The 20,862-nt window shown below is 43.3% G+C and overlaps 1 protein-coding gene and 1 long non-coding RNA gene across 3 annotated transcripts in view; one reads left to right on the top strand and one right to left on the bottom strand.

Moving 5' to 3' along the window:
* The window catches only part of LOC125145649, an 18,079-nt gene extending 5,183 nt beyond the window's left edge, over nt 1-12,896 (top strand). The window contains exons 2-4 of one of the 2 annotated variants that reach the window (XR_007144051.1): nt 11,191-11,312; nt 11,391-11,475; nt 11,840-12,896. This is a non-coding gene — a long non-coding RNA (uncharacterized LOC125145649). Of the gene's footprint in view, nt 1-11,190; nt 11,313-11,390 lie in introns of both variants that reach the window. The other variant, XR_007144050.1, reaches the window with a different exon arrangement.
* The window catches only part of mafb (v-maf avian musculoaponeurotic fibrosarcoma oncogene homolog b (paralog b)), a 51,890-nt gene that overhangs the window by 8,009 nt on the left and 23,019 nt on the right, over nt 1-20,862 (bottom strand). The gene's annotated exons all lie outside the window — the stretch shown is intronic.

Here is a 20,862-nt window from a genome sequence, read left to right as displayed (position 1 = left end):
GGGCGACGAGACGTAGTCTTCATCAGAAGGTTAACACAAACACATCATGCACTGTCATGAACAGTCGAGTTGTGCGTACAGCAACAATAGTCCCCATATGCTAAACATTTTCATGGCCATATGCAGCAAATAAAAAAATAAAAAAAAAGTCAAAATGAAAGGCAGTAAAACTGATAGAAGTGACAGTGTGAGTCTGGCTCACCAGAAGGCCTGGATTTTAGGTAGCAGGTTTGTGACGCCCTGCAGAACCGCAGGAGGGCACGTACAAGTGTGTATGTGTGTATGTGTGTGTGTGTGTGTGTGTGTGAGAGAAAGACAGAGAGGAAGCTGGCACTGCCGGATTGTCAGGTGGTGACGGCTCTCTCACAAACGGCTACCTAATGACTCGATTTATTCAAATGCCTCCCAGTTCCTCCTAATGGTGCCTTCCAGCTGCAGCTCAACTCACTAAGGGCCTCTATCTCACCCACGCTAACACACACACACACACACACACACACTCGCTCTCACACGTCTATCCTCGCTCGCTCTCCTACAGCATGACTGAATGTGTCATTTAAGAGGTTGAATCCCAAGGAGGGAGCTTTACATCTTGGCTCTCATACCCACGGGGACATGTGTGCATGTTACTCAAGCATCTGATCAGCTCGCGGTACACCTGCCACGAAAGAGCTAGCGAAAGAGCTAAGCCGAGATTTCCCTAACGAACACACCGTATCTCCGACTGTCGAACAACAGGCGAGCACGCGGACCCGCCGGAGCGGAGAGCCGTACCGTACGTGTGCCGTAGCTCTCGCCGTAGTAGCTCTCACCTTGCGCAGGGCTTAAACTCTTCGCTTCGGACTATTCGCTTGTTGATTTTGTCACACCGTTGTGGGCAAAAGCAAATATTGAACATGCCTGAGTTGACACGTGAACAGGACAATATAGCTCCGGAATAACGTACGTACGGCACTTCTGTTAAATAAAATAGACCGAAATAGAGTTAAAAAAAAAAAAAAAGAACATCATTAACCACCGTGATAAGACTGTGACATAAGATAATCTAATTCCACAATAATCCCTTAGCAAATAGAACTCCAGCTTAATCTCTACACCAATATTTGGCATTCGTTTTTAAAGATCACATTAAACACACTGTTAATCTGTAGACTCGGGTTACGGTCCTGACTGTTTACTCTACAATGACATTTTGGCAGAGCTCTGCGACCGAGATCGTGGAGATTAAGGCCGAGGGGTCAGAACGATGCTCGGTTGGTGTCCAGGATACGTAGCGAGAGGACGGTTCGTCGTCTCCCGCAGCACAGGGCCGTCGTCTCGTTCGAATAAACGGGACTCTGAAACTTTATTAGGTCGATTATCCAGGGGGGGGGTTTGCACAGTATGTCGGGAAAATGTGGTCAGTTTATGAGGCCAGTACTGCTGCTGAGACACAGTGGTGTACACACTCACACACACACACACACACACACACACACACATACACACACACAAACACACATGCACTCTCACACACACACATACACACACACATATACACACACACACACAAACACACACACGCATGCACTCTCACACTCACACACACACACACACACACACGCAAACACACACACACTCACACATACACACACACACACACACACACACACATATACACGCACACAAACACACACGCATGCACCTCTCACACTCACACACACACACGCACACACACACACGCAAACACAAACACACACACGCAATCACACACACGTATGCACTCACACTCACACATACACACACACACAAACACACACATGCATACACTCTCACTCTCACACATGCACACACACACACACACACACTCTCTCACACACACACACACACACACACAAACACACACACATTCACACACCCTCACTCTCACTCACGCACACACTCACCCACTCATTATCACTCTCTCTCTCACACACACACACACACACACACACGCAAACACACACGCACACACACACTCACACACCCTCACACACTCTCACTTACACTCACTCACACTCACTCACTCACACACACACACACTCACCCAATCACGCTCACTCACACACACACACACACACACTCACCCAATCACGCTCACTCACACACACACACATACACACTCACCCACTCACGCTCACTCTCACTCACACACACTCACACACACATACCCACAACTGAAAAGTGAGATCACACTTGGCTTGTCCTTGGCCATATGCTCTACAGTGGGAACACATACCGAGGCCCTACGGCAGCCCGAGAGGCCCAACATCTACGGGTCATTCTCATTCTCATTCAGCAACCGAGTTAAAAAAAAAAACAACAACAAAAAAAACACACCTTTGTTGTATTACAATTACTATTGTGTATTTTATAACATAATGAGTTTCAACACTGCAGTTAATGGTATTACTGGCAGGAAACCAGGATCAGGTTGTAAATAAGCCTAATGGCACTTTTTAATAAATTACTTCCCATCAACACAACTATATTTTAATCTGGCTTATGAAAAACTGACAGCACGACAATACCAGAGTTATGATGTTATAGAATAGTCATCATCATTACTCAGATGTCGGAGGTCCCCCCCCCCCCCTAGTTTTGATTTGTGGGATGAAATTGCTTATGCGTTATCTGAAATGAATATTGGCAGGATACCATGGTCTTGTGCTGAGCTGCATTAACTTTCTTTAGTAAACAAGATATATATATATGTGTGTGTGTGTGTGTGTGTGTGTGTGTGTGTGTGTGTGTGTGTGTGTGTGTGTGTGTAATTCTTTGGATTGTATTCACGGATCAATGTGTCCGAAACACAAAAGATATATAAGACCGTTCTTCCTGTACAAGCAGTAAAACGTGATTGGCGTCTTTTCTCTCCGTCACACGCTTCCCCGAGCGACGCAGCGGTCTCATTCACGGCCGTGTTAAAGCAGATTTTATGATATAACCTCCAGGGTCGGGGGTTCGATTCCCGCCTCCGCCTTGTGTGTGTGGAGTTTGCATGTTCTCCCCGTGCCTCGGGGGTTTCCTCCGGGTACTCCGGTTTCCTCCCCCGGTCCAAAGACATGCATGGTAGGTTGATTGGCATCTCTGGAAAATTGTCCGTAGTGTATGAGAGTGTGTGTGTGTGCCCTGTGATGGGTTGGCACTCCGTCCAGGGTGTATCCTGCCTCGATGCCCCGATGACGCCTGAGATAGGCACAGGCTCCCCGTGACCCGAGAAGTTCGGATAAGCGGTAGAAAATGAGTGAGTGAATGAATGAATGAATGAATGAATGAATGCCCTTGACTTGATTTAAGTGAAATCAAAGCTGTGTGACAGGGGAGAGTTTTTTTTCTTTTCTTTTCTTTTCTTTTTTTCTTTTCTTTCTTTTTTTATTTTAATGACTTGGCATGCACTCTAACATTGATATCGACTTCGGTCTAATGGCACTTCAGCAAAAAAATTCTGCGGTGTGAAAACTCTGCATTTTTTTGCAGATGTGTTAATGTATGGCTGCACTAAATATAGCGCACGCAAGCATTTAATAGCAGTGGTTTCAGTTTCATCTCTCTCTCCGAATCATAAAGGTGACCTGATGGGTTTGATTTCAGCAGATTGATTGGAGCTGAGTGAGTGAAGCGGGGAGGTCAGTCTGCTCTGGACCGGTGGTGCTGTTAGCTCGGCGGGGGTTTAGTTAGTGACCCCGTCTCTTCGCATCACAATTCAAAAAGCTCTTTGTGTGTAGGTGTGTGTGTGTGTGTGTGTGTGTGTGTGTGTGTGTGTGTGTGTGTGTCTGTTTTTGAAGGTTTACTAATGTGTCTGTTTTTGAAGGTTTACTAATAGAAAGCTTGTGGTGATGAAATGGTGTGTGATGATATGCAAACGACTTAAGGTGGTCAGACGTTTGTGAGTTCAAATCCCAGATCCATCAACATGCCTCCGCTGTTCCCTTGAGCAAAGCCCTTATCCCTCATTTACACAGTTTTATAAAATGTTGCTCTGGATAATATATCCGTCAAATGGGGGCAGTTGTGGCCTAATGGTTAGAGAGTCTGACTCGTAACCCAAAGGTTGTGGGTTCGAGTCTCGGGCCGGCCACGACTGAGGTGCCCTTGAGCAAGGCACCAAACCCCCCAACTGCTCCCCGGGCGCCGCAGCATAAATGGCTGCCCACTGCTCCGTGTGTGTGTGTGTGTGTGTGTGTGTGTGTGTGTGTGTGTGTGTGTGTGTGTGTGTGTGTGTGTGTGTGTGTGTGTGTGTGTGTGTGTGTGTGTGCACACACACTTTGGATGGGTTAAATGCAGAGAACAAATTCTGAGTATGGGTCACCGCACTTAGCCGTATGTCACCGAATGAGCTCAAACCCCGCCCCTAAGTCTAATTTCCCACGTGTGAAAGCCATGCTGCGAAATGTTATTCTGATGAATGAACTTTCCTGTCTTTGATAACTTGTAACATACAATTCCTCAAACTCCAGCCTGTTTTAAAGGGCAGGTCAGAAGAGCCCTATTCTTCAGTAAGTGACGAGCGTGAGCTCACGTTTATCAGCACACATACACTCAGGCTGCGGCTCTCTGTCACCGAAAGACCTTCTGTACGCTGCAGCATATCTGCACACCTCAATGCGTGTGTGTGTATACAAGTGCTCGTGTATATGTTTGCTTGTGAGCGATGACAAATTACTGTACAGCATGCCGTCTGAAAGAAACCAGGAGCTGATTAATAACCTCTGTGAAATTTTAAAGGTGAAATATGTTGAAGGGATGCACACCTTTTTTTGTGAAGCGCTGTGGAATTGATTTGGCCGCCGCAGATGTTATGAACCTGGCCTGAGATAAGAGCGAGAAGCAAATGAATTTGTTTGATTCTGGATATTTGTAAAAAAAAAATGACTATAATAAAAGGTTGGATTGTGTTTGTGCATGGAACAATGTGTGTGTGTGTGTGTGTGTGTGTGTGTGTGTGTGTGTGTGTGTGTGTGTGTGTGTGTGTGTGTGTGTGTGTGTGTGTTGGACTGTGCAGTGTGATCGCCGTGTGGAAGTCTAATTCTTCAGAGTGCACGAGGCAGTGCACCAATTTAGCATACATCCTTTACATTTTGTCCCTCCTACCCCCCCCCCCTTCCGCACCTCCCTCCTCCCCCTCATCAGTCAGTTGGTTTATTGCCCCTGGAGATCCATGAGTGTGGTTTTTGTGTGTTGTGTCTTTCTGCACTGGAATACTACAAGTCATACGAATAAGAATCCGAGGCCATTAGCATTAATCTACGGCGATGAGTAAAGCTCCGGTTAGACGTCACACTTCTTTTTAAACCTCATCGCACTCGAGAGCAGTTCTGAGCGACGCAGAGGTTCGCACGTCTCTCAACGTCGCCTCTCGTGTTCTGTGATCTATCGATGAACAGACGGACAGACAGACACGATCCTGCCTTGTCTCCATTCCTCGCTGATTAACTACACAAATTAAATCATTAATGAAAGCAAGAAAACAAACAAGAGCAGCTCAGAGTGACAGGGTCTCAGATTTAGTGCAGTGGTCACGCTGTCTCGGGTTAACTGGGAAATTATTAGGCAACGATCTATGCCACGCTGATAACCGGGACGAGGCTGACGGAATGAAAAGTCCAGTATTTCTAAGAGAGACGAGTCGAGATATCTATCGGTATTAAAGTCCGCTTCCTTGAGAGAAAGGTGTTATTAGTTAGGTGTGGTTTTAACCTGAAGAAATACATGCGAATCAAGATGCTTAATTGCGAGTGGCGGGTATCACTGTGCCATTAATTAAATCATCTTCCGTAATTAGCGTGTGCTCAATGACCCTGCATAATGTGAGTCATAGGCGGTGGTGTGCCCGTGACCCCGACCGGCCCCTGGTGCTTTTAATTGTCATGAGGCCTATTAAAATGCAGAGTGTGTGTGTGTGTGTGTGTGTGTGTGTGTGCGTGTGCATGTAGGGCCCATTAGAATGCAGTCAGTGTGGCAGGTTGGCGCATGGGGTGAGAGAGAAGCTCATCTGCATAAGGAGGCTCTATAAATGAGGACTAATGTGTGTGATGTAGCGGCGCAGTCCCAGCACTCCTGTTTACAATGCTGACTTTACAGGCCAAAGCACACGAGCACTGTGAGGCAGACCGGACTGCAGACCAGCGCTGGCTAACAGCCGGAATACACCGAGGAGACACACTAAAGTAAGCAGTGTGGTGAGGAATGTACTGTAGAAGAAAACTAAAATATGAAATTGGGCCTGGATTAAAAACAGACACGATAAGGAGAAAAAAACAATCTCTAGTAATTAGCAGAATTTGGGATCCAACTCTGTCCCACAATCCCAGTGTCCTAAATTACAGAATCACATAACAAACAGAGGGGGGCACGGTGGCTTAGTGGTTAGCACGTTCGCCTCACACCTCCAGGGTCGGGGGTTCGATTCCCAACTCCTCCTTGTGTGTGTGGAGTTTGCATGTTCTCCCCGTGCCTCGGGGGTTTCCTCCGGGTACTCCGGTTTCCTCCCCCGGTCCAAAGACATGCATGGTAGGTTGATTGGCATCTCTGGGAAATTGTCCGTAGTGTGTGAGTGTGTGAGTGAATGAGAGTGTGTGTGTGCGCCCTGTGATGGGTTGGCACTCCGTCCAGGGTGTATCCTGCCTCGATGCCCGATGACGCCTGAGATAGGCACAGGCTCCCCGTGACCCGAGAAGTTCGGATAAGCGGTAGAGAATGAGTGAATGAATGAATAATAATCAGAGAAAAAAAGCAAAACAAAAAGCACAGAGTAAATCCATGTATTTTAAATCCATTGTAGATGCAGATCCAGCTTAAGTCTGTAATTCTGTTGTTTTGTGAATGGACAAAATAGTTCGAAAGTATTTTAGTATTTTATTCCAGACCTAAACTGTAAACTCACACTCGGGAACTAATCGTCGTCTCAGCTTTATACTCACCAGAGCAACAAGATATTGTCTTTCTTTGTGTTTCTAGCATACTGAATAAATCGAAAGAAAAGTAACCCTTATCAATAACCGGCATGGAGGCGGGAACACGGTGCTCTGTCACAGTTCTGGGATCAGCTCATCTCCTTCATACAGGGCTCTCGCGAACCCCTCCGCAAATAAATAAATAAATAATATAAATGAAATAAAATAAACATAAAAATAAAAATAAAAACACTATAATGAGGGTGTTGTTGTGTTTGGTAAGGATCACTGACCACAATTTAACCAAATACAAATAATTTCCATTTATTCATTCGTGTTTGTGTGTGTGTGTGTTTTTTTTTCATTGGTTGTTGCGTTAAATCTTACCCAGATACAATAGCGCTATTTTCTGATTGGCTGTTGTGTAGCTTCTTTATTTGATTGGCTGATAAGTATCAGGCTCGACTAAGAGCTCCAGAGGAGACGCGCTTGATTCCTGCAGTCCAGCATAGAGCAGTTGTGTCCTAATTGTTAGAGAGTCTGATTCGTAACCCAAAGGTTGTGGGTTCGAGTCTTGGGCCGGCCACGACTGAGGTGCCCTTGAGCAAGGCACCAAACCCCCCTACTGCTCTCCGGGCGCCGCAGCATAAATGGCTGCCCACTGCTCTGGGTGTGTGTTCACAGTGGGTGTATGTTCACAGTGTGTGTGTGTGTGTGTGTGTGTGTGTGTACTGCTGTGTGTGTGTGTGTGTGTGTGTGTGTGTGTGTGTGCACTTTGGATGGGTTAAATGCAGAGAACAAATTCTGAGTATGGGTCACCGTACTTAGCCGTATGTCACGTCACTTAAGGGTCACTTAGAGACGGCGGTGCGGACCGATACGTTTTGGGCGCTGCGGCTTATTAAATATACGATAAAAAGTTTTCCTGCGTGAGAAATACGATGTGTGGCGGGAGAGCGTGAGAAAAAAACTAAATGCTGACTGTCACTCTGAATGTGTGACACTTGACAGCCCTGTTCATATCATCACATACTGTACAGTAGGACAAAAAAACTGATCCTAGATATCGTATCTCAGCGCACTGTCCCATATCGTTCCTGTGTAGGCTTTAATAACACCGGGTTAAAGCTGTGTGTGATCTGCAGCCACAGCCCTAATGACGAGCTTAAACAGAGCAGAGCTGGCAGCTAAGAGAATGACGGACCCAGAGACCGGTGACTTACTGTATATAAACCGTATACGAGACAAGACGGATCGAGAGAACAGGCATTTTACTTTATTACACCTCGTGGACACAGACTTTCACCTGTCACACATTCACACACAGAACATCACTCGCTAACACTCTTTATCACACGGCGCACTAACGTACTAACTCCTGTCACGTTCCTGTGTGTGTGTGTGTGTGAGGCGGCGAGATAGATGGGACGGAAAGAGAAAAGAAAAGAACGAGAGAACGACTGAACACGTAAACAAGTCTTCCTCTCTCACAGAGATGAGCACTCTAACCTGGGATAACCGATTCCCATTTTATCATTCTGTGACATTCCATGACATTTAAAAAGCCATTAACTCCAGTCACCGTTGCTCAGGTCCATCATCATGCAAAGGCACGGACACATCCCTGTGTCTGATATAGATAACACAATAATGTGCACCGCTCTGTCAGCTGGCTTAACTGATTACAGTGAGATCTCTCTCTCTCTCACACACACACACACACACACACACACACACACACACACACGGCTCTGATGAAGGACTTCTGACTGCAGCTAATCAAACAGACTAGTACTCGCATCACATTGCTTTTCTGGCTCAAAAAGAAAAAAATAAAAAGAATCATGAATACAATTATATGTCTATAGACATCGAGATCCCACTACATTAGCGCTCTCATTAGCTCCTCCAGTTCCTTCAGCTGGTTAGGACAAGTTCGTTTATTGTTATTGAAATGATTTAATCCTAATCTAGACATTACAGTCTAAAAATCGGCCTGGATGTGAATACGATACGTTAATGTGCTACTCGGATGCATTTTAGTGTCATTTTATTATGTCAAGTGCCATAATGTCAGTGGAAATTTAAAAATAAATAATAATAGATGAATAAATCTCTCTTTAATGGCTCCAATAATCAGTTTTTGTTTATTTATTTGTTTGTTTGTTTGTTTGTTTGTTTGTTTTTAACAAATTTATCAAATGTCTTTAACCCTATGGTTACCCTAAACCAAACCCTAACCCTAATCCTAACCCAAACCCTAACCCCCAACCCTAATCCTATCCACAACCCTTATCCTAAACCCATCCCTAAACCTAACCCTAAATCCCAACCCTAATCCTAACCCTAATCCTAAATCCCAACCCTAATCCTAACTCTCAACCCTAATCCTAAACTCATCCCTAACCCCAACCCCAATCTTAACCCTAATCCTAACCCTAATCCCCAACCCTAATCCTAAACCCATCCCTAACCCCAACCCCAATCTTAACCCTAATCCTAACCCTAACCCTCAACTCTAATCCTATCCACAACCCTTATCCTAAACCCATCCCTAACCCCAACCCCAATCTTAACAATAATCCTAACCCCAACCCTAATCCTAACCCTAACCCTCAACTCTAATCCTATCCACAACCCTTATCCTAAACCCATCCCCATCCCTAATCCTAAACCCATCCCTAACCCCAACCCTAACCCCATCCCTAATCCTAACCCCATCCCTAATCCTAAACCCATCCCTAACCCCAATCTTAACCCTAATCCCAACCCCAAACCCTAACCCCAACCCAAACCCTTAACTCTAACCCCAACCCCAACCCAAACCCTAACCCCAACCCAAACCCATACCCAAACCCAAAAGCCAGATAATATTCATAATATAAATTTGTGTTAAGATTATTAGGCCTCTCTCAATTTTTACAATATTGACGACGACCTGCTTGGTTAAATTCTAAATCTAAAGCATCGTATACTTGCAGTTCTGGACAGAGATGACATCCACGGTGTAAAATAGCTTTTTTTAATATTTGAAAAAAAAAAAACGAGAAAAAAAAACCCCCAACAAAAACAACCCCATCCCTGTCAGTGAGATGCAGGAGGTGACGTTCATCTGAGTGCTGAATGACAGATTGCACAGATAGTATCTCCACACTGGCTTTTAATGAACACACATCAATCACACTCAGCCTGTGGCTTTATGACATGGCCATTAACTTCCTCTCATGTAGCTATTCATTAGTGCACACGGGCAGGCCCGGGGTCAGCCATGATGCTGAGGTGTGACACTTCACTTACAGGTGAACCTGAGATGCTAATAAAGTGGTGTAGAGACTACAGAAGATTACGATTTCTCATGCAGGAAAACAATATTTCAGGGCTTTTACTGATATGAATTATCAGTCTAAAATCGATCTAAAAACTGACACACACACACACACACACACACACACACACACACACACACACCTGCACAATCCTGCGCAGACACACAAGCGGTGCAGTACCTCAAGCGGCCACTGGTGTGCCCTAACACTGTGCTGGAGCTCTTTCCACACACCAAGCTGTGAAATATAGCACATTCACCACACTGACAGATGGACAGCAATAGCTATTGTATAGGATTAACTACACATAGCAATTACATACACTAGCCCTTTCATGTACATGCATCTACTATAAACAATGACTATTTATAGCTGTAAGCATATTAATTTATGGACCATTATTGTTTACTGTACAGCTCCTATACAGACAGACAGAGGTAGCGGCGTGCTATAGCGCACAGCCGCGCAGGCCGGATAATTAATGCTCCTATTGATATAATTAAGGTCTAATTTCCCAGATAAATTAGTCTCATTCTTACAGCCTGTGTATGTGATAAACAAATTATACACGTGTGTAATTAACTTCCATTTACTCGTTTAAATGACCCACAACATTGCAGCATGCCAAACACAAACGTATGAAGTGATAACGACGACAAAAGCGGCACAATGAGAGAGAGAGAGAGAGAGAGAGAGAGAGAGAGAGAGAGAGAGAGAGAGAGAGGTGCACTTTATCTAAAGAATGGATGGTGCAGCTACTCTGAGATGTCAACTCTGAGATGTGTGTGTGTGTGTGTGTGTGTGTGTGTGTGTGTGTGTGTGTGTGTGTGTGTGTGTGAGAGAGAGATTGAGAGATTAAAATATTTTAGTTTCACACATCCTGACTTTTAAAACCATCACTGTAATACCGTGAGATCTCTGTGTTCTTATTTTCCCGGATCTGTCTGCAGCTTCGACAACAACAACAACAACAACAACAACAACAACAACAACAACAAAGTCTTCGATGTACAGGAAGAATCCTGACCCGGAAAATGGCTCGTTATTAAAACGAACTCCGAATCCCTCAAAGGTATCAGCATACACTTAGTAACCGGACACGTCCGTGTAGATGTCAATGAGGTCAGTTTTTTTTTCTTTTCTTGCACAGATGGTGACAGATGCGACAGACAGAAGCCAAACACGAGACATACAGTACAGTATGAGTTCGATTTCAACACCACGTCCGAATACGGGTGTGTTAATAAGCGGTGATCGCTATAAAGCACGCTTTATAACACTGTTCATTAATATCCTGTCTGCGTAACTGTAAATTAATATTCATGTATTCAACAAATAATTGATGGATTATAACGTAATCTATAATATACATAATGTTCAGATCGGTTCAATTCATTTATCTCTATAAATTTAGTACAGAATAGAGTTCGTTTTTGTATTCGATTATACGCTGATAATATAAAAACAAACAAACAAACAAACAAACAAACAAACAAATAAAATTAGTATTTTATTAAGCAAGGCCGCTAACATCGTGTGTGTGTGTGTGTGTGTGTGTGTGTGTGTGTGTGTTATGTATTTGCACTGCCATGCCCTTAGTGAACTAATGAAGTAGATGACAAAAACTGTGTGTTCTGTATAAACACATCTCTTATTTACACGTCTCACACACACAGAATGTGACAGATAAATAAAGAGAATCCCAGAAACACACACACACACACACACACACACACACACACACACACACACACACACACACACACACACACACACACACGGTGTAGCTCTCTGGGCCTCTCTTTCCCCCGGCTGAAGAAGACAGCAGCAGTAGTGAAGGGCTTCTCCTCAGTGTGCTCTCAGTGAGGATCGATGGCTCGACCTGATAGCTCTGCTAATATGAGGAAACAGCCAGTAACGTTATCCAGCCAGCGGAAACACGGACCGAGTGCCGACACCCGAGAGAGAGGGGGGTAGGCGGGATGGGGGGATGGGGGTGTCTGGATGGGTAAGTGCAGTTCGCTGGGCGCGCTAGTATTGCCGTCAGATCACTGAGAGGGAGGTGATAAAATATTAAGCGGTACACGATCTCTCCAATGACTTCTCTTAAATAATATACACAAACAGAGCGACAGAGCAGCTGTACACCTCCGTCACTCTCACCTCATCTTCTCTTTTATTATTCATTTATTATAAACAATACATACAGTATTTATACAAATCTGGGCAAAATAAAATGAATAAAATACAACTAAAAGAGCAATTTATATTAGTTACCAATGTTAGGTCAAGGGTTATTATTATTATTATTGTTATTATTATTATTATTATTGTTATTATTATTATTGTTGTTGTTGTTGTTGTTGTTGTTACTGTTATTATTATTGTTGTTCTTGTTTTTTTAAAGTAATATATTGAAAATACTCTGATTAAAAAAAACAGTATTTCAAGACAGGGTGTTTTTGTCCTTTGAGATACACAATAGCCTAAAATCTCACAATGTGTGTGTTTTTTCTGATCTTTCTTTCTTTCTTTCTTTCTTTCTTTCTTTCTTTCTTTCTTTCTTTCTTTCTTTTCTTCTTCTCTATAAAAAATCTAAGAAAATCACTTTAAATCCCTTCATTTTTGGTGTAATAAAAAAGCTTCTTTCCTCTTCACACAGATCACCATAATCACGCACACACACACACACACACACACACACACACACACACACACACACACACACACACACATGCAGACACCCACACGCGGGTTTCCGCTTAATACACACACACATTTATCACATTTAGTAGGAAAATTTACATTAGACAAGTTTCAGAAAAACATCTTTCCATTGTAGAACCTGGGTGATTTTTAACACCAACACACACGTGCGTGCGCACACACACAAACACACACATGCATACACCCATACACACACACACACACACACACACACACACACACACACACACACACACACACACACAAACACACACACTCACACACACACACACACACACACACACACACACACACACACATTTATCACATTTAGCATGAAAGTGTACATTAGACAGGTTTCAGAAAAACATCTTTCCATTTGTGGAACCTGGGTAATTTTAACACACACACACACACACACACACACACACACACACACACACACACACACACACACACACAGACCAACTGAACAAGAAAGCCAGCAGCGTCTCTGACTAAAAATGCCAATAATTAGAGCAGGTACTTGACACATAGAAAGTCCGAGACAGAAACAAACAAGAGAGTAAGAAACATTAAAACACTTAAAAGACCTTTTTACCATTTACTAGCTAACGATATCAAAGTACACAAAGGTGAGATGTAAGAACACAAAAGAGAAAGCTAAAGAGTCCGAAGGTGGTTACGGATCAGTTACCGTAGGAACGAATAAATTCCAAAACACAATAATTCAATTAAAACTCACCGTGAATGTTTCAGAACTAAACTCGTAAATAAAAGAGTCTTAATATGTGTGTGTGTGTGTGTGTGTGTGTGTGTGTGTGTGTGTATGTGTGAAATTAAATTAGCAATGCTTAATGCTTTTCTGATTGGTTCTTCAGTGTGTATGCGTGCAGGAGAAAGTCAGTGTGCGGTCAGAGGTGTGATGGAGAAAAATAAGTAAATGGCACGATTTAATGTTCCATTTCAGAGACGTGCCTCGTATCGTCTCCACCACAAGGAAAAAGGAAGCAAACTGCCGACACAGGCTTTCTCGATCTTAACCTGAAACTCTGCGACAGCCACCAGACGTGTGTCTCGCCACAGTCACGGACTTAGAAACACGAAGCCTACATCAACCTACATTCAGGTGAAAAACAGAACACGTCAAATTTCACGAAACCGCCGATCCTGTCCTCGATTTGGACTTCGTCTGTTAAAAAAGAAAAAATATATGAGCAAAACTTTTGGAAGCAATCGTACGTCGACCATCTCGCTCATATCGGTCCTGAACTGTGAACCGTGATATCGGTGACCTTTAGTGACCTTCGTGTTAATACGCCGACCCTCTGAGATCACAGGCTTTTGTTAATATGTCAAGAACTTCATCGCAGGAAACGCTGCGTCCTGAATGAAGCCTTCAGTGAGTCACTCGGCATTAACTGATGTTTCGTGAGTGTTTCCACACTCCTGTACAAATCGTTATTAGCGACGGCCTTTACTTAAAAACTCGGCACGCGGTCAGGACGCTTCCGTACTCCGAAGTCGAGTCGTATTTGTAAAGAGAAGTAAAATTCTGAAAGTCGATCTCTTTTCCTTTCTGTGCTGATTATCAGCCACCAAGCAGCAGCTCACAAGCAGGACACACTTTATATCCTGTACAGAGCACCATTTGACCTGCATTCATCACTCTCAGTAAATCTGTCCCTACTGTTCATTAGGTGTGTTTATGATCATACAAAAGCTCTGGTTATTATATCATCATTACAACGTTATAATTCTGATTCTAAAGTCAGCCGTACGACCGACGGATCCGTCCGTCCGTTCCTTTCACGGAGACGGGAATCGACGCCGGACATCGACTGGACTACAGAAGGCTACAAATACGCTTTCTTTACATTACTCAGAATTCAGAAAGCAGATGAAGACATTAAAGTTCAGCGGAAACCTGATTAGTTTTGCTATATGACTCCGACCATGCACCGAAACACAAGCTAGGAGTGTGTTACACTGCACCGTCGGCTGAAAATGCACTGATCAGCTCTAAGTCCAAGGACAAGGAGTGAAAACGTCAGAAAAAAAAAAAGCTTTAACAGCTCGCGGTTAGCCGAGAGCTACTGTAGACCGGCGAGAGAAGGGGTAGAACAGAGCAAAGGGAAAAACATGTAGTGTTTCCTACTGTGTTGTACGTGGTGGCATGATATCACCCAAACATCACCTAAACATCACATCGGCATGTATTTTAATCAATCCCAGAAACACACTCGCACTCGGGTTTCCTCCGGGTACTCCGGTTTCCTCCCCCGGTCCAAAGACATGCATAGTAGGTTGATTGGCGTCTCTGGGAAATTGTCCGTAGTGTGTGTGAGTGTGTGAGTGAATGAGAGTGTGTGTGTGCCCTGTGATGGGTCGGCACTCCGTCCAGGGTGTATCCTGCCTCGATGCCCGATGACGCCTGAGATAGACACAGGCTCCCCGTGACCCGAGAAGTTCGGATAAGCGGTAGGAAACGAATAAATGAATGAGCGAGTGAATGATATTTGAGATATGTTGAGATGTTTTTTTAAAAATATTTATTCATTATTTAATATATATGTTGAGATGTTTCTTCTTCTTCTTCTTCTACTTCCATTACCAGATCCTATAGCAGCCCCATAGATCTATTCAGTTTGACAGAACTTTGGCCAACAACCAACCGAAGTCAGATATACATTTCTGCAATAACAAAATCTATGAAAGTATCCCAAACCGCAAACAAGGCAATATTTCCTCACCATATCCGAACAGTCCAGAAAGCGTTTCTATTCTTTCTCTCCATAACATCAGGTGCAAGAGATGATGCTTTACAGTATATCCAGCAGCAGTTTGTGATTACAGGCTAATGTTGACAACGGCATCGCCTCCGAATAAATTAAGTTGCCTCACTCTATTACTATCTAGTAAATAGTCCTGTAGTATAGAATAGTACACCAGTTGTAATGGAGTTGTAATACAATCTCACAAGCTTTATTTTGGGTTGAGAGCATCACTGCTCCAGACGACACGTGTCACGGTTTACCTTTAGATGCAAAAATCTTCATACATGTCACTTATATTGGCCACTCAAAAGTACTTACAACTTACTAAAGAGATACTGAAGATACAGAACTCTAATAATTATTTATTTACAGACATGCTGAGAGATTTGTACAGATTAACTATGAAACATTCATTCATTCATTCATTCATTTATTCGTTTTCTACCGCTTATCCGAACTACCTCGGGTCACGGGCATCATCGGGCATCGAGGCAGGATACACCCTGGACGGAGTGCCAACCCATCACAGGGCACACACACACACACACACACTCTCATTCACACACACACACACACACACACACACACTACGGACAATTTCCCAGAGATGCCAATCAACCTACCATGCATGTCTTTGGACCGGGGGAGGAAACCGGAGTACCCGGAGGAAACCCCAGAGGCACGGGGAGAACATGCAAACTCCACACACACAAGGCGGAGGTGGGAATCGAACCCCCGACCCTGGAGGTGTGAGGCGAACAATGTAGCATTTTCTATAAGATTACAAATTTTATATTATATTATTAAAACTATTTTTGAGTACTTATTTCAAAAGAAAGAAAGAAAGAAAGAAAGAAAGAAAGAAAGAAAGAAAGAAAGAAAGAAAGAAAATGATCTGCCTTATAATGTAAAACAGAAATTAAATATATTAGGATATTATTATAGAAAGATATTATTAAATTTGATTTATTTGTTTGTTTGCTTATTTATTTATTTATTTATTTGTTTGTTTGTTTGTTTGTTTGTTTATTAAGATTATTGTATATAAAATAGATGAGCATTCTTACTTCCTGGAGGTAAACATGACAAATATACTGCAGCTCACTGGGTTATGAAATGTGTTTAATCCAGAAAATATGAGCTACAGTAACAAACTCATCTTGAGGGAAAAAAAAAAAAAATTTAAAGTCTATTAAATCGATCAAATTCACGGCCGGACAAAAAAAAAAAAACAAGTCTGACACGAGGTGCTGTTTTTTTTGTCTCTCTAGAGAAGGTTGGAGTAGCGAATCCATAAAAGAAATAGAAATATAGGTTGTAGAAATAAGCAACGGCAGATGTGTGTGTTTTTTTTTTCCTCGCTGTATATTTTGCGATAAGACACGCGATCGTCGTGAAAGGACACGGACGCCTCTCGGAACGGATTATTCGTAAATAAATAAATAAACAAACAGACACACAGACAAATAAATAAATAAATAAATAAATAAATAAATAAAAGATAGAAAGAAATTCCATTCTCTACTGCCACGACGTCCCTCGGTAAATCTACAGTTTAGCATTCAAACTACCTTCTGCTAGCTAACGTAGGACACGGGGACATGTGAAAGACAGGATGCTACAATGATATCGTAAAAACACACTCCTTCTTTTTTTATATCGGATGATGTATCCGGACGCCTGAAGCGGCAGTCGACGGAGAGCCGACGCCAGGGAGAGCGGAGTATTTGATTGTTTCCTTAAGGAAGCCTTGCATACTGTAGGTTTGTCGAGGATGCAGAACAATGGTGTCTCGGGCTGGAACTTTTCCGCCCCTGTGGGGATTCGGTTACTGATGTTTATCACTTTGCGCTGTGCTAGCATTCACCGATGACACATTATACCCATTAAAGAGCCGTCATTATGCGGCCCGGGAACTTTTATATATATCTATATATATATATATATATATATATATATATATATATATATATATATATATATATATACGTACAGTAGCACCGTACGCTAGCGGTTTTGCTAAAAGGAAAGTTGTGTAACTGAAAAGGAAAATAATACAACAATAAAACTGATAGAATACAAATACAGGATCGCTCTTCTATTATTACTCTCTAGTTGTAGTTCAGGGTCAAATAAATAAGAATTAAACAATTCAAAAATCGCTAGAATTCGATTAAACGTCAGATACGCTAGGGGCTAATTCTGTCCCGATCGTCGGTGTGTTCTATCCGTTTGTCGGTGTGTTTTTATATTTCAGCCAGGTTTTATCAGTCCGGAGCTGTTTACAGAAGACGGACAAAGCGGACGGCGTCCCGTCCTTCAGTACTCTTCAAATCTATATAGCGAAGCGCGACGGCAGGGACACCGTAGTCGCAGGGAAAAAATATGCAGATGGAGGTTGATGTATGAAATTAACCTTTGCTTTTCTAACTCCTGTCTCTGCGTCTTTCCCCTCGCAGCGCATGTAGAATACAAATGACCGGCCGTCCGGTCGCGCATATCGATTTCTGGGACCGTCCTTTATTTCTCTACTCACGCTTCCCCCCCATCTAGACGAGAGGAGAGAAAATATTCCAGTAGAGGAAAAAGGGTTAGAGCTCATTCACACACTCTGTTCTTTAACATCACGAACCAGCTGCTTCTGACATCCGGTACCGAGTGACAGTGTGTGTGTGTGTGTGTGTGTGTGTGTGTGTGTGTGTGTGTGTGTATGTGTGTGTGACAGTAGTCAAGAAGAAGAGCTTACAGTCTATCACCTTAGGAAAAAAAAAAAAATAGCGTGAAAGTTTACAACACCACCTGCTCCGTGCTCAGACATGATGGATAACCGGAGGCAGACAAAGGAAGACAAAAACAGCTGGAGATTGAGAACAAAAAAAAAAAAAAAGAGGGGGGTAGAAGAAATCTTATGTAAGTCAGACGCTAGGAACGGATAGCGTATCTAATAGAACGCTTCACAAATTATACCCACTTGGTATTGTTGTCGGTTCATTTGCACAAAAACAGGTTACTTTACAACTATATATATATATAAAGAAAAAAAAAACAGCACGCTGACAGTCGGAAACGGGGAACGACGGAGATAATGAAACCGATTTCTGTACGATCGCAGGACATCTGCTGAAACAGACGTATGGCTTTCTGCTATGAAGTCCCCTTGCGTTGCCGGATGCCCGGTCATAATGAAATAAAGACTGAGACAACGAAGAGAGTGACACAAATGTATATGTGGGTGAAAAGGTGGCCAGGCCACTGCAGCCCTAATCACATCATCTGCTGAGGGAGACATCCCACCTGGGGGTGAGGACCAGAGAGGACATAACCCACAGAGAGAGAGAGAGATGGAGAGAGAGAGAGAGATGGAGGGGGGGTTTGATGGAAGAGAAGAAGAGAGCTGAAGGACATCGGTGCTGTGATGCACTTTGCACGGTACAGTGACGTGCACAAACGTATAGACATGCCGCGTTTTAGCAACCTGCAAGGCGCCGTTTAATTGATCGAACCTTCTGAACATGTGTGAAAAAAAATACAAGAAAACTTATTAAACTAAGAACGGCGCTCTCTGTCCGATCGTCAGTGAGATCCCGCCCTCACTGTTAAAAATAGCTAGCTATTTTTATCGTTAGATTTATGTCGCTCGTCGCATCGCGTTCCTCGCCTATTTCGGACCCCTCGGTGACATCACCTGATTTGTGAATGACACAGCCCTGCCCTCTGACCACATCCTAGCAGCTTTAGACTCATTCTCCCAGAATGCCCACTGTGCTTCTCTGCATTGCAGAACATGCGCGACAGGAGGGCCTTCTGTGGTCCCTATTTATAGCAGGCCAATGCAGCAGGCGTGACTCAGTCTCTGTCACGCCGGTCACACGCTCACCAAAACAAACGAGTGCCAGAATTAGTGTGTTCCTCATCAACTTTTGAGACCAGGATGATATTACACGGCGATTACACTGTATAAAAAAAAAAGTCATATAAAAGAGGATAATCTGTGTAAATCCACAAAAATCAAGGGTCTGGAAGAGGAAGAGAAAAAAAACACACAAACACTGATAAAATCCTGAGAGCTGGACTTTGTGCATATTCCATACTGACAGTCAAACAGATGGAGGATAGTTTGTGTGTGTGTGTGTGTGTGTGTGTGTGTGTGTGTGTGTGTGTGTGTGTGTGTGTGTGTGTGTGTAATAGCAGATTCCGAATCGTTACAATGCGACAGGATTTGATTTGTAGCTTCTATCTGATCTGGAACCAACTTTGTTCCGAATCTGCAGCGATCCTTCATTTGCAAACATGGATCATCATCAGGTTTAGAGAAAGAGCTGTTTTAAGAATAATCTGTGTTAAACTTTCATTCATTCGTTCATTCTCTACCGCTTTATCCGTAACTTCTCGGGTCACGGGGAGCCTGTGTCTATCTCAGGCGTCATCGGGCATCGAGGCAGGATACACCCTGGACGGAGTGCCAACACATCACAGGGCACACACACACTCTCATTCACTCACACACTCACACGCACTCACACACACACACACACACACACACACACACACACACACACACACACACACACACACACACACACACACACACACACTACGGACAATTTCCCAGAGATGCCAATCAACCTACCATGCATGTCTTTGGACCGGGGGAGGAAACCGGAGTACCCGGAGGAAACCCCCGAGGCACAGGGAGAACATGCAAACTCCACACACACAAGGCGGAGACGGGAATCGAACCCCCGACCCTGGAGGTGTTAGGCGAACGTGCTAACCACTGTCACCGTGTCCTCCTGTGTTAAACTTTTCACAATAAAAACAACAACAACAAAAAAAAAAAAAAAAAAAAAGGAAAAAAGTCCCGATCCATTCGTTATCGATATGAACTGATTTATGATTGTTGTATCTTGGTGGGTTTCGTTGTCTTTATAAGGACAGATCAGATCTTGTAGCAACTTTTTGGCTCATGAGAAAAAGATTTTTTACACTTTGAACAAATTTAATTGTTTTCTTGCTTACTGAACTGAAAGGAGGGGATAGATTTGTGTAACATTATGATACTGGACGTTCCTCAGAGAGATAAAAAGGTGTGTGTGTGTGTGTGTGTGTGTGTGAGAGAGAGAGAGAGAGAGAGAGAGA

This window comes from Tachysurus fulvidraco, chromosome 10, assembly GCF_022655615.1.
Source record: "Tachysurus fulvidraco isolate hzauxx_2018 chromosome 10, HZAU_PFXX_2.0, whole genome shotgun sequence".
NCBI classification, from domain to species: domain Eukaryota; kingdom Metazoa; phylum Chordata; class Actinopteri; order Siluriformes; family Bagridae; genus Tachysurus; species Tachysurus fulvidraco.
This window is presented reverse-complemented; position numbering and strand designations above follow the sequence as displayed.